The sequence below is a fragment of the Plectropomus leopardus genome, chromosome 17, assembly GCF_026936395.1.
Source record: "Plectropomus leopardus strain MGB_pleo_1.0 chromosome 17, ASM2693639v1, whole genome shotgun sequence".
Taxonomy (NCBI): domain Eukaryota; kingdom Metazoa; phylum Chordata; class Actinopteri; order Perciformes; family Serranidae; genus Plectropomus; species Plectropomus leopardus.
Genome location: NC_142192.1, coordinates 30,472,385 through 30,483,272, shown reverse-complemented (window position 1 = coordinate 30,483,272; position 10,888 = coordinate 30,472,385). Strand labels below are relative to the sequence as shown.

Sequence of the window (10,888 nt, the reverse complement as noted above, 5' to 3'; positions counted from 1 at the left end):
TCTCCCTCTAGCCTACATCACTGTACCCCCTCCTCCTCCTCCTCTCCTCTCCCTCACACATACACACACCGGTCCCACCTCCCTATACCCAAACTACAGTGAAGCCCATTCACGCGATTCTCCGCAGTGCTGAAAGAGCAGAGTGAAGTACAGAAGGAGAAGGAGGAGGAGTGATAGAGGGGGAGAAAAGAGGGGAGATACGGGGAAACACGAAAAGGAGAGAGAGAGAGTGCGGCGAGAGCAGGGAGGAGAGACAGAGAGAGAGAGAGATAGGGGAAGAACTGCAAATTTGGTGCCCAGGCTTCCCAGTGCGCACACATCTCCCGTCGGCTGCACAGTCCGACCTGCCCTCCGCTCCGCAGGGTGAGTAAAGCTTCTGCTGCCTTCACCAAACCCTCCACATCCCTCACCAACATCTCTCGCATCTGTTTTTACTCGCACTCTTCAAGGCTTGTTGAGGGGCTTCTGTGGTTGCGCACGTCAGGACTTCTGTTTCGGGGGGTGAGAGATGATGCTCATGCATGTGACAGGGGAATTTAACCTCCCCTAAAAAAAGCAAGGGATGTTGTGTAAGAGAGAAGCCGCAAGTCTTTCTGGGGTGAGGAGATGTGCGCTGTTTTGTTGACAGCTGATGTGTGCACGGATGTTTGCTGGCCTGGTAGCGGAGGAATGTACTGTACGGTGATGAGTGTGGCGCATTTGGAAAGAGCGCGCCGCCGTACAGTCAATGTAGAGTCTGGAGAACAGCACGGATAAAGCCGAGGCGCTCCCGGCGGCGCATGGAGAAGAGGAGAGAGAAAGAGATAGAGAGAGAGAGGGTGATGAAGAGGAGGGGAGGCAAAATGTGTGTGCATGATGATGTGATTGTGTCACTACAGCACGTGTGTGTGTGTGTGTGTGTCACAGAGGGAGGATAGAGAGGAGTGAGGCAAACATGTGTGAGGGTAAGATTGTGTGTGTGTGTGTGTGTGTGTGTGTGTGTGTGTGTGTGTGTGTGTGTGTGTGCTCTGAAAAGTCTTGGCTCCTTCTTGGGGAACCCATCCTGTGATACTGTTCCAGCAGACTGCAGCACTTCATATTGGGTCCATCTCTCTCGCTCTCCCTCCTTACTGTACATCTATATGCATAATGTGTGTGTATGTGTAGTGAAGGAAAGGAGGATGACAGGAGAGAGAGATGAAGTAAATGCTTCTTGTTTTCTCTACTTAATCATTTGGAAACCTGAGAAAACTGGCTTGATTTAATTTAAAAACAAGAGGGTGGGGGGGCACTTATCAATTTTAGAAGAAATCACCCCCCCAAAAATCAAATAAGGTTTTTTGTGTGAAATAAAAATAAAAATGGTACACATAAATATTAATAATAATATACTTTTTAATGTAAATCTTTAGCAGGGTTTTTGCCATTTTCTTGTCACCTTTTATTTGTATTTTTTTATTTTTTTATTATGTTATATTAATATTTATATATTTTATTTTTTGCTTACTGCCCTTTACCTTTTTCCATGTCTTTGAAAAGGTATAAATAATTGCAAAAGGTGTCTGAATGCTGTGCAAGAAAAGTAATGTGATGGGGGGTGGGGGGTAACATAATCTGCAGCATAATTTTTAATACATAATTATGATGATTATAAATATTGCTTTCCTACATTTTCCCTTGCTTTTTTTAAAAAAACAAATTGCCCAAATTTCTCACTTCTAGCAATTTGCAAAGCATTTCTTGTCAGGTTGTTCATTGTGTCTTTTGCTCATGTTTTTTGGGGTGTTTTTTTTTTTTTTTTTTTTAAGGAATGACAACAATTTGCCTAAGGTTTAAAGTTTAAATGCCTGTGAAAAGTGCCTAAACGCAGCATTGAAAAGGTAATATCAATCCAAGTTTTAAAGGGTAAATTTCCAGCCATTTTGCATTCTGGTAATTTAAGTGAACCGCCGTATCTGTTAAAGGCAGAGGGAATCTGCAGAGACTGCACAGTGCAGTCTGTAATGATACAACCATGTAATATGCTGTAATACAACCGTAAATCACATCATTTCAAACAGCTTTTAGGGAGTTGCAGTGGACCTTTTAATGACATGTTTGTAAAATATATCACACTGATACATATCACAGCGGGGTGGTTTAACCTTTAGTATGTGACAGCTCTTTGCATTAGCTGTTGTAATGCTGCATTAAAGTCATGTGGAGCGGACGGCAGTGGCCAGTGTTGCCAGATCTCATGAGAGAAATAAGCAATTGGGTCCATGGAAACAAGCTGCAAGGAAGTAATTTGGCTCTCCAGAATAAAAATTAAACCACCACAATGTGAGAGAGAAAGGCAGGCCACTTGATTAATGTGTTTATATGTATGACTTTTTTGCATTGCATAAGCAACCATTTAAAAAAAAATACTGGAAGTAGTAAATTTACAAATTTTTTTGAACTCTAAAGAAGATGAACAAAACCAACTGGCCAAATGAGAAATGAATAAACTGATAAATTAAAATGATAGTAAAGAAATTGCATACAGTGAACTGACCCCAACCCAATCACCCAAACAAATGTTGGCATTTGACATTTCTGCAAACCATAGATACATTGCACATGTGTGGTACCATCTAGTGGATACATTAAAACATTATGTTTCAACAATGCTGTGTTTAACATGTAGTTAGGTCTGGAGTCTGTAATTAGGTCAAATCCCCTGCTGGAAAAACAGTGATGTCTCTTTAAAAAAACAATCGCTTTTTCTGGCACTATCCCCGGTGGAAACACAGTGATGGTGTGTTATAAACAAACAAAATTTGGTGGTTAATAACACCCTTGAAACACAGCAATGTCTCTTTTGTGGCACTATCCCCTGGGGAAACACCATTACATGTACACCATGGTAGCTAAAAAAACCCCACATCTAGTGGTTTAAGTGCTGGAAATGCAACGATATGTTGGTAAGAAACAGTATTTTTTGGTTAAAAAAAAAACTTTTTTTTATTGCACTATTTCACCTGGAAATGCAGCGATGTCTCATTAAAAAAAAAAAATCACTTTTCATGGCACTATCCCTGATGGAAAAACAGTGATGGGTTGCTGAAAACCGTTTGGTATTTAAATAGCTGCTAGAAACACAGCAATTTTTTGGTTAAAAAAAATTGCTGTGTTGCTGTTTTGTTGGACTATTTTGGCACAAAAATGCATTGATGTCTTGAAAAAAAGATAACATCTTTTTGTGGCACTATCCTTGGTGGAAACATCAGTGATAGGTCGATAAAAAACAACCACGGTTGGTGCCAAAAAACACCAGAAATTCAGTGATGACTAGCTTAATAATGACCAGTTTTGTTCTTCATTGGTCTTGAACAGTGGTCTGCAGCTTGCAGAAACCAACACTATTTTGGGTGACTGGGATGACTGGTAATTATATCAGTGAAAACAAAGCAAAGAAATCTTGATATGTTTATAAGCGCTAACATGTTGAGCAATATCAGCATGACGTGCACGTATTTCACATTGACAGAATCTCCGCACTGCCTTTGTATTGTCCTCCACTTGAGGTTAAATCCAGTCTTTTAATTAACTCTCTTTCGCTTAATTGTTGGTCCTGTGGCTTTTTCCTGCGACACCTCAAGTATAATGCCAAGCCACAGTAAAGCCAAAAAAGACAGCACAAGGAAATCTAGTGAACTAAGGTAGAATTACCGGTTCAGTGAAGGTGGGTTTACCCTTAAAATCCATGCTTACAATAGTAGTTCCTCTGGTATTGCAAGCTCAAAAGCTCTGAGTGGGTCAGAAGGTCAGGTGTAATAAACAACCATTTAGTTCACTGCAGAGCTGTTCACAGATCTGTACTCTGTGGTTGTATAAGAAGTGAAGCATCATCATCATCATCATCATCAGTTGGCGTGCAGCTCTCTGAGGTGAAGAGAAATGAATCACACTCTAACTTCGGTTGTTTAAATGGCTGATTGATGGTGTGAGTCACCACCATTGTCAGGGTCAGTGCTTCAGTTCCCACCGGGGTCACTCAAGGTACTGTAAAGTCCTTGAGTTACATTCGTCCGCTGGAGAGATACCATCACGTCACTGCTGTCATGTTAGAGCCAGTATTGAGGCGAAGCCAAGGAGAGGGGACTTGGAGCCGTACAGCGATGCAGAAATGGTCGATTGATTGTCCAAGGAGATGATGCTGGAAGCCTTTTCTCTGTCTGCTGCGTCTTTTAGTTCCAAGAGTCTTAAATTACTAAATTAGGAAAACAACAGCACTGGTACTTCTTCCAACACTTAAATTAGCCATATGGTCTGTTTGCACTGTTAAAAGCTATAAACCGATCAGTGTGCTCAAGTCCTTTCATCTCCGTCTCTGTCCTTGAGTTGAGAGGCATCTGATCTGGTTGCATGTGGCTGGGTGAAGTGTGAGGAACCTTGTGTCAGCTTAGGCATATGGTATTTTTTTTAAATTTCTAACAAGCAACCTTTGGGGCTTTGTTAATAATGAAGTAGCTTGATATAGTTTGAATCCTGCTTGCATTAAGCTTTGTCTATACTTATGTGAAACACATTTGGCGGGTTTCCATTACAGATTTGTGCAAAATTTAAGCAATATTTTGGAAATGTTAATGGAAACACAATCATTTCACAATTATGTTTTATCAAGTAATGTTATGCGACTTCTTCCAGGATAACATTCCAAGAAGCATGGTGATGGATGTTCAAAACATTAGCAGGTTTATTTCTATTGCAGCTACCACACTAACTGTCATTGTTTCCAATGAAAGGTTTCGTAGGCGTGTTATGTGACCGATAATGGAAAGGCAAACCCCTTATATGTGGGAGTGGCCATGTATGAAGGATTTCTGGGAGGTGATAGTCGATTTCACAGAGGAATTGTGGATTCAAAACTTCCACTAACAGCAGATACAGAAAGATACCTAGAGCGTAATATGTAGACTTGAAAGGCCACTGTTAAAGTGGCAATATCTGACAACTCGGAAAATAGAAGATAAAGCAGGCTATGCTTTAAGGCATGGCTACCTTGTGACTGACAAGTCGCTACCACAGCAGCTTCCTTCCACAGTGGTCCTAAATCCACTTCCTGGTCTTCTACAGCTCCATCTTCATGTCCATAGACATAGACGGTACATATAGATGGGTGACGCAGCTGCCATCTTGTGCTGGTGACGTTATCAGAGGTGGAGTCTGTAAAGTAGCGATATCCTCAGAAGGGGAGTTCCCGCCAACAAACCCGTCCAAATCGTGAGCAGCCCCACTGAGTGGCATGGATTGGCTGCCACAGCTGTCAATCATGTTGGAAAATCCCCTTTTTGTAGAACTGAGTAACTCATAAACCCTATTTATTATAAAAACAGTCACTTGAAAAAACACCAGGGTGATGAGAACTACCTTATGTGACAGAAACCATATTTGGAAAAAAATGTATTTAGCGTGTACTTTGAGTTTTTAGTTTTGCCTGTGTCCCATTTACTAACATGGAGGGGCTTTATGACCTGCAGGCAGACACCAGAGGGCGATACAGATTAAAAAGCTTGACTTTCAGGGAGCTGTCATGTTGTTCATCTTTATATACAGTCCATGTCCAAAAATGGTCACCTCTGGCTCCAAAAATTAAAAAAAGAAACAAGATGGCAAAGAAGAAAATGGCAAACTTAGTGCTTCAAAGCAGTAGTCCTCATAGCCATGGGTGATATCATTCTTTTTGGAAATTACAGTCTAGGGAAGAAACCAACAAATGATAACATGGCCTGTTTTGAAGGACTTCCTGGAATTAGGGGTTCGGTGCTTGATGTCATCAAACTACATCCAAAGACCAAAGTGTGTTTTGCTCTGAATGGCCACACTTGAAGGCAGAGCACAGCCCCCTTTTGGTTGCATCACACGGCCTCTCCGATCTCCCTCCAAGAGCTGTGTGTTTGGCATCCTTGTTTCCTCAACACAATTAATCCTACAAACTGAGATAAGGGAGCACACTTTCATACAGTCTCTCCACTTCACTTACTCTAAATTCAAAAGCATACGGAAACATTAGTTGTGTGAGGAGTGACAAAAGAGGGAAAATATTAAATCTTGCAGCATTTCTCTCCTGGTCAATACCTGCATGAAGTGGACCTTCTTATGGGATTGTGGTTTTTGGAAAATTGAATGTGGACCCCAGATTTCTGATGTTGGAAAGGTGTAGGAGGGGGAGGTTTTCAGTGCTTCCAATACCATTTGTTAGAAGTAAGCAATAGTCAAAATCTGCCTTTATGCAGCCTGGCCCAGTTTCACCCATTGGGTCGAGTCCTCTCAGGTTCTAACCATCAACTGAAACCTAAACTAAAAATAAATCAGTGCAGAAAACAAAGCAATTTTTTAACAAGCAGACATTTTGGGGAAGCAAGCTCTCCACCCAGCAGCAGTGATGCATTTTCGGTGTTTGTATCATGCACAGTTTAGGTCGATTCCCCCTCTGGCTGAAGCCAAATGTGACCTCAAATTATACAACATTCAAACAGAGTGAAGGTGAATGGATGAGTGTGACAGGGTGGTGTTTTTTTTTAGGTTTTTGTGAATGCACATAACCAGGCATGTAGGATGTGTCACACTTCACACTGCCTGCCAGCTTTGCTGCATGACGTACAGTATGTGTGTGTGGTGCAAGGACTTTCCTCCGTTTTTGGGCCAAGGTCTTTTCCTGTAAGCTCCCTTTCCTTTTCCCTTCCTCTGTTATTCCCCCGATGTATCTCTGCTTATCTATCCCTCTAACCTCTCCTCAGCACATTAACAGTCTCTTGCAGGCCCTCCCTCGTTTTCTCCACTCTGTGTGTGTGTGTGTGTGTGTGTGTGTGTGTTTTCTTACCCGCCGCATAAGCTAATTATCTTTATCAGCCCAGCAGTCGTTCTAAAGACTACAGGACGAGGGTTTGTTTCCCAAAGCCTTCATCGTCTTAAGTACCGCTTTGAGAAATGAGAGTCTTCTTGCGGATCCCACAGACGTGAACGTGGTTCAGCATCGTTACTAGGAATGTTTCCTCTGGGGAATATTGATGACATTTCAAAAAATAATTTGTTTTTTTGGCATTTTAGAAGCAAATGTTTTTTTTCTTGAACAGCACTTAACCTTCTCCATCAATCCTCTCTGTCTGTTTGTCCTTTTTGTCCTCTGATTCTTCCTTTATTTCCTTATATCTTTATTACTTTTTCTTACTTTCCATAATCCCTTTGACCAGCTCTTATATCCCATAGTGCCCTAACCCTTTCTTTCTTTCTTATTCTCTTTTCAACCCAGTGACCCAATAAGTGTTGGCATTATTTGTTTATGCAAACCATGGTAATAATACATTTGTACATTTTATATGTAGTGGATTTATTGAATATTAATGAACCGACATCTCATTAAAAAAATACCAAGTTTGGTCACCACAAAAATGGCTGGAAATGTCCCAACATTTTGTAAAAAAAATACCTGTTGGATGTGACAAACACAGCCTGAAATCAGCAGAAGTTCCTCTAAAATATACTTAATTTAGTCACCACAAACACATTGGGGAATGTCACATCTCTTAAAAAAAACCCAAAAAAACGGTTTTGTCAGCCCAAACATGTCTGGAAATGTCCAGATGTCTTGTTTACAGATACCTTGTTTGGTCACGGATGGAGATGTCCAAATCGCCTTAAAAAGTATCCCATTTTGTAGCTCCAAACCACATTTTATGTTTTTTCTCTACAATAAAAACCCTGATACTAATATAAATCACTTTTTAAGTTCAGTCTTACAACTTCTAGGAAAAGTGCTATAACGGGCATCCTGAGAGGACTGAAACCTTGGCTCCTAAATAAAAGAGTGGCAAAAAAATAAAGAAAAACGGAATCAGATGAAACGGAGATGAAAGACTCTGCAGCAGCGATGGGTCAATATGAAGCAGGGCAGAGCAACTGCTGAGCACCACGAAACTACACGTCCCATGGTGCCGGGCGTGGTTCCACAGATGGCGTTCCCAGGTTAGCGTGCTAGCATCAGGGGTGAGGAGAGAGGGTGTGGGGTGGGGGTTGTTTTCTGTTGAGAAGGCAATATGTCCCTCTGTCAGCAGTGAGAGGCTTGTGCCAACTGGCAGGGAAAGAGATGGATATTTAAAGATGGGAAGAATGGAAGACAAGATGAAGAGAGGAGTCATGCAGGAGGGGAGGATGAAAGGAAGGACAGAGGAAATAGATAAAAAAGGAAAATGCAAGACAACTGCAAGGAATAGAGAGGGGGAAAGGTCGAATAAATCTATAGGATGAAAGAACTCCAGATTCTTTGTAAAAAGGCCAAAAAATATGTTTGTACACTTCTGCAGACCACATTTATACATTACATTTGTACATTTAATCATATCAACATTAAAAAGTGAAGTAGTTCAGATTATGAATATCAGTAAATGAACTGAGCTTTACATCGGGGGGAGGTGGAGGAGAAGGGTCGCATGAGACAAGGAGAGACAGTTCCCAAGCAGGTGGTCAGGCAGCAGGCCACTGTTTGAGACTAGCGACATTTACATTTGTGGCAACAAAAACAGGTATTTTTTATTAAGAAGTCGGGACATTTGCAACCAATTTTTGGAAAAGAAACTGGCACATTTTCAGCTACACTTTGTCACGTGTGAGGTTTGATGGTGTGGAAGCAAACGCAGGCAGATACAGGGGGGATGATGAAAATAAAAGCGAGTTTTAATTAAAGCTGATGAGCCCAGAGACAAAACACCCAAACAGTTGAACAGAAAACTACAAAACTAAAATCTAACCAAAAAAAAAAAAACTACAAATCAGAGGCAGAACAAAAACTGAACACGAGGAGCAAACACAGGACTGGGGAGCACAACACACCAATCAACAAAGAGGGGAAGACTTAAATACACAGAGTGTGATCAACAAATAGGACACAGGTGAGGAGCAGAAATGGCGGGAAAGCAGACAAAGAAAGAAGGAAGGCACAAGGACCAAAACATAAGAATCAGGTCCATGTGAAACTAATCAGGGCCATCGAAAAAGGAGGGAAAACAAACAATGGGAGGAAGTGGAAAGGCAAACATGACACATAAGGATACCAACTACAAAATAAAACAGGAAATCAAACACAAAACCAAAACATGATGCCCAAACCAGGACCTGCTTGTGGCCAATAAACTAGTTTTTTTTTTATTTTAGCAAGATGTCAGAACACTAATCTATTAATTTCTTGAAATTTGTAGAACATTTCTTACCATGTTGCTTATTGCCTTTTTTACCCCCATGTTTTTGAAAAAAAAAAAAAAATTAAACCAATATGATCAAGGTTCAAAGGTTTAAATTTCTGTAAAAGGCGCACACGAAAAGTGATTACCATCCAGGTTTCAAATGGTTAACGTTTAAAAACTCAGCAAACTGTCCTAATCTTTGGGTGACGTTTGACCAAACTGACTGACTCTCATTAGGTGCTGTTTCGAATGTGTCTTTCTTTGACTGCTGCACAGAAGTATGTGACATCAGCTTTGTCCAGTGAAGCCCTACTTACTTAAAAACGGTGAAAAAAAACACATAAATAAATAAATTCAAAATTGTTTAAATATTAACAAAAAAACAGTGTGGCGACGTCACTTGAAAAAAAAAGTTTTGCACGCCTTTAAAGTTATACTGTAATCTTTTTGTGTTTAAGTTTATTATATCCTAAATTAATCCGTTATTATTGCTCTGTTTTTATCTGATTGCAAATTTAGCTCAGTCCACCTCTGCGTCCCTCAGACAGGGCTAAAATTGTGTCTTTATTCATTAAGTGAGACTCACAGTCACCAGCACAATAATCACTAATAAAGGGGCTTACTGATAGCAGATAAAAACCATCTCTCACACTGTACGGCACAATGGGCTCTTTATTGAGTAAATGGCCTATTTCCGGAAATTAATTCATATGTACAAAGCTCCTGATTAAGAGAACTTATTCGTACTCCTACACTGACAATCCCGCTTTAATGCCTTAATTAGCAACGCACACTCATTCATTAAGTTGGACTTCATTGAGAGTGCTTCTAAGCCTCCCATAAAATTAAACAGTAATAATGAATCTAAATAAAAATTTTAATTGTGCCAAAGACTATTATGTTAAGAATGTTGCTTTGTAATTAAGATGGAAGTCAATGGATGAAAAATTGACCCTTGGGTGATGTTGTTTTTTTTTTTACTTTTGGAAGCTGTGCTGACGGGGTGCAGGTGATGGGATAACAATGCTTCAGGTGTGTGATGTGTAAAGTCACTCGGTGGAGCGTTTTAGAGTTGGTTAACAGACAAATCAGACAAGTAATCAGAGGCTGATGTACAAAAAGATGACAGGCAGAAGAGAGAATGAAGACAGATTAACTGAAATGAGCAGTCGTGAGTATTTGCCCCTCTAAAGTGCCTTTGAGCAAGAAAGCTAGGCACTGTCTTATCTGAGGGGTCTCCCTAAAAACACAAGGGCAATGCCTTATGTTCTGTGTCACACAGAGTGTTGTTTTTTTTTTAATTGGAGGAACAATGCAAATCATAAAAATCACAGAGCACCCAAGCATTTTTTTTCTTTTTTTCCATGTTTCCTCCTCTGACCCTCCCACCCTCCAAAGAGAGACAGAAATGAAGGCAATAACGGAAATCACACTAACAGCAACAATCATGACAAATCTTATGGGTTGCAGTGACACCACAATTACAAATACCTAACACACATAAGATAAGAAAATAACAAATAAATGTGTGGATGAAAATGGAAAAAAAAAGCAAACAAATGGAAAAACATGGAAAAAGAATGAAAAAATAGGTCCGTTGGGATAAGGATGGAATTTTTAGGTACTATTAACAAAAATGAGGAAAAATGTCTCTAAAACTGTAATTCTTATAATTATATATTCAATATATTTTGTTACACAAAAAA

At 40.2% G+C, this 10,888-nt stretch overlaps 1 protein-coding gene across 1 annotated transcript in view; it reads left to right on the top strand.

Annotated features, from left to right (window-relative positions):
• Positions 1-80: 80 nt before the first annotated feature.
• cacng7a (calcium voltage-gated channel auxiliary subunit gamma 7a) overlaps positions 81-10,888 on the top strand; it is a 42,623-nt gene continuing 31,815 nt past the window's right edge. Inside the window, exon 1 of the mRNA XM_042506884.2 lies at positions 81-363. The gene's annotated coding sequence lies outside the window, so the exon portion shown is untranslated. The remainder of the gene's footprint in view (positions 364-10,888) is intronic.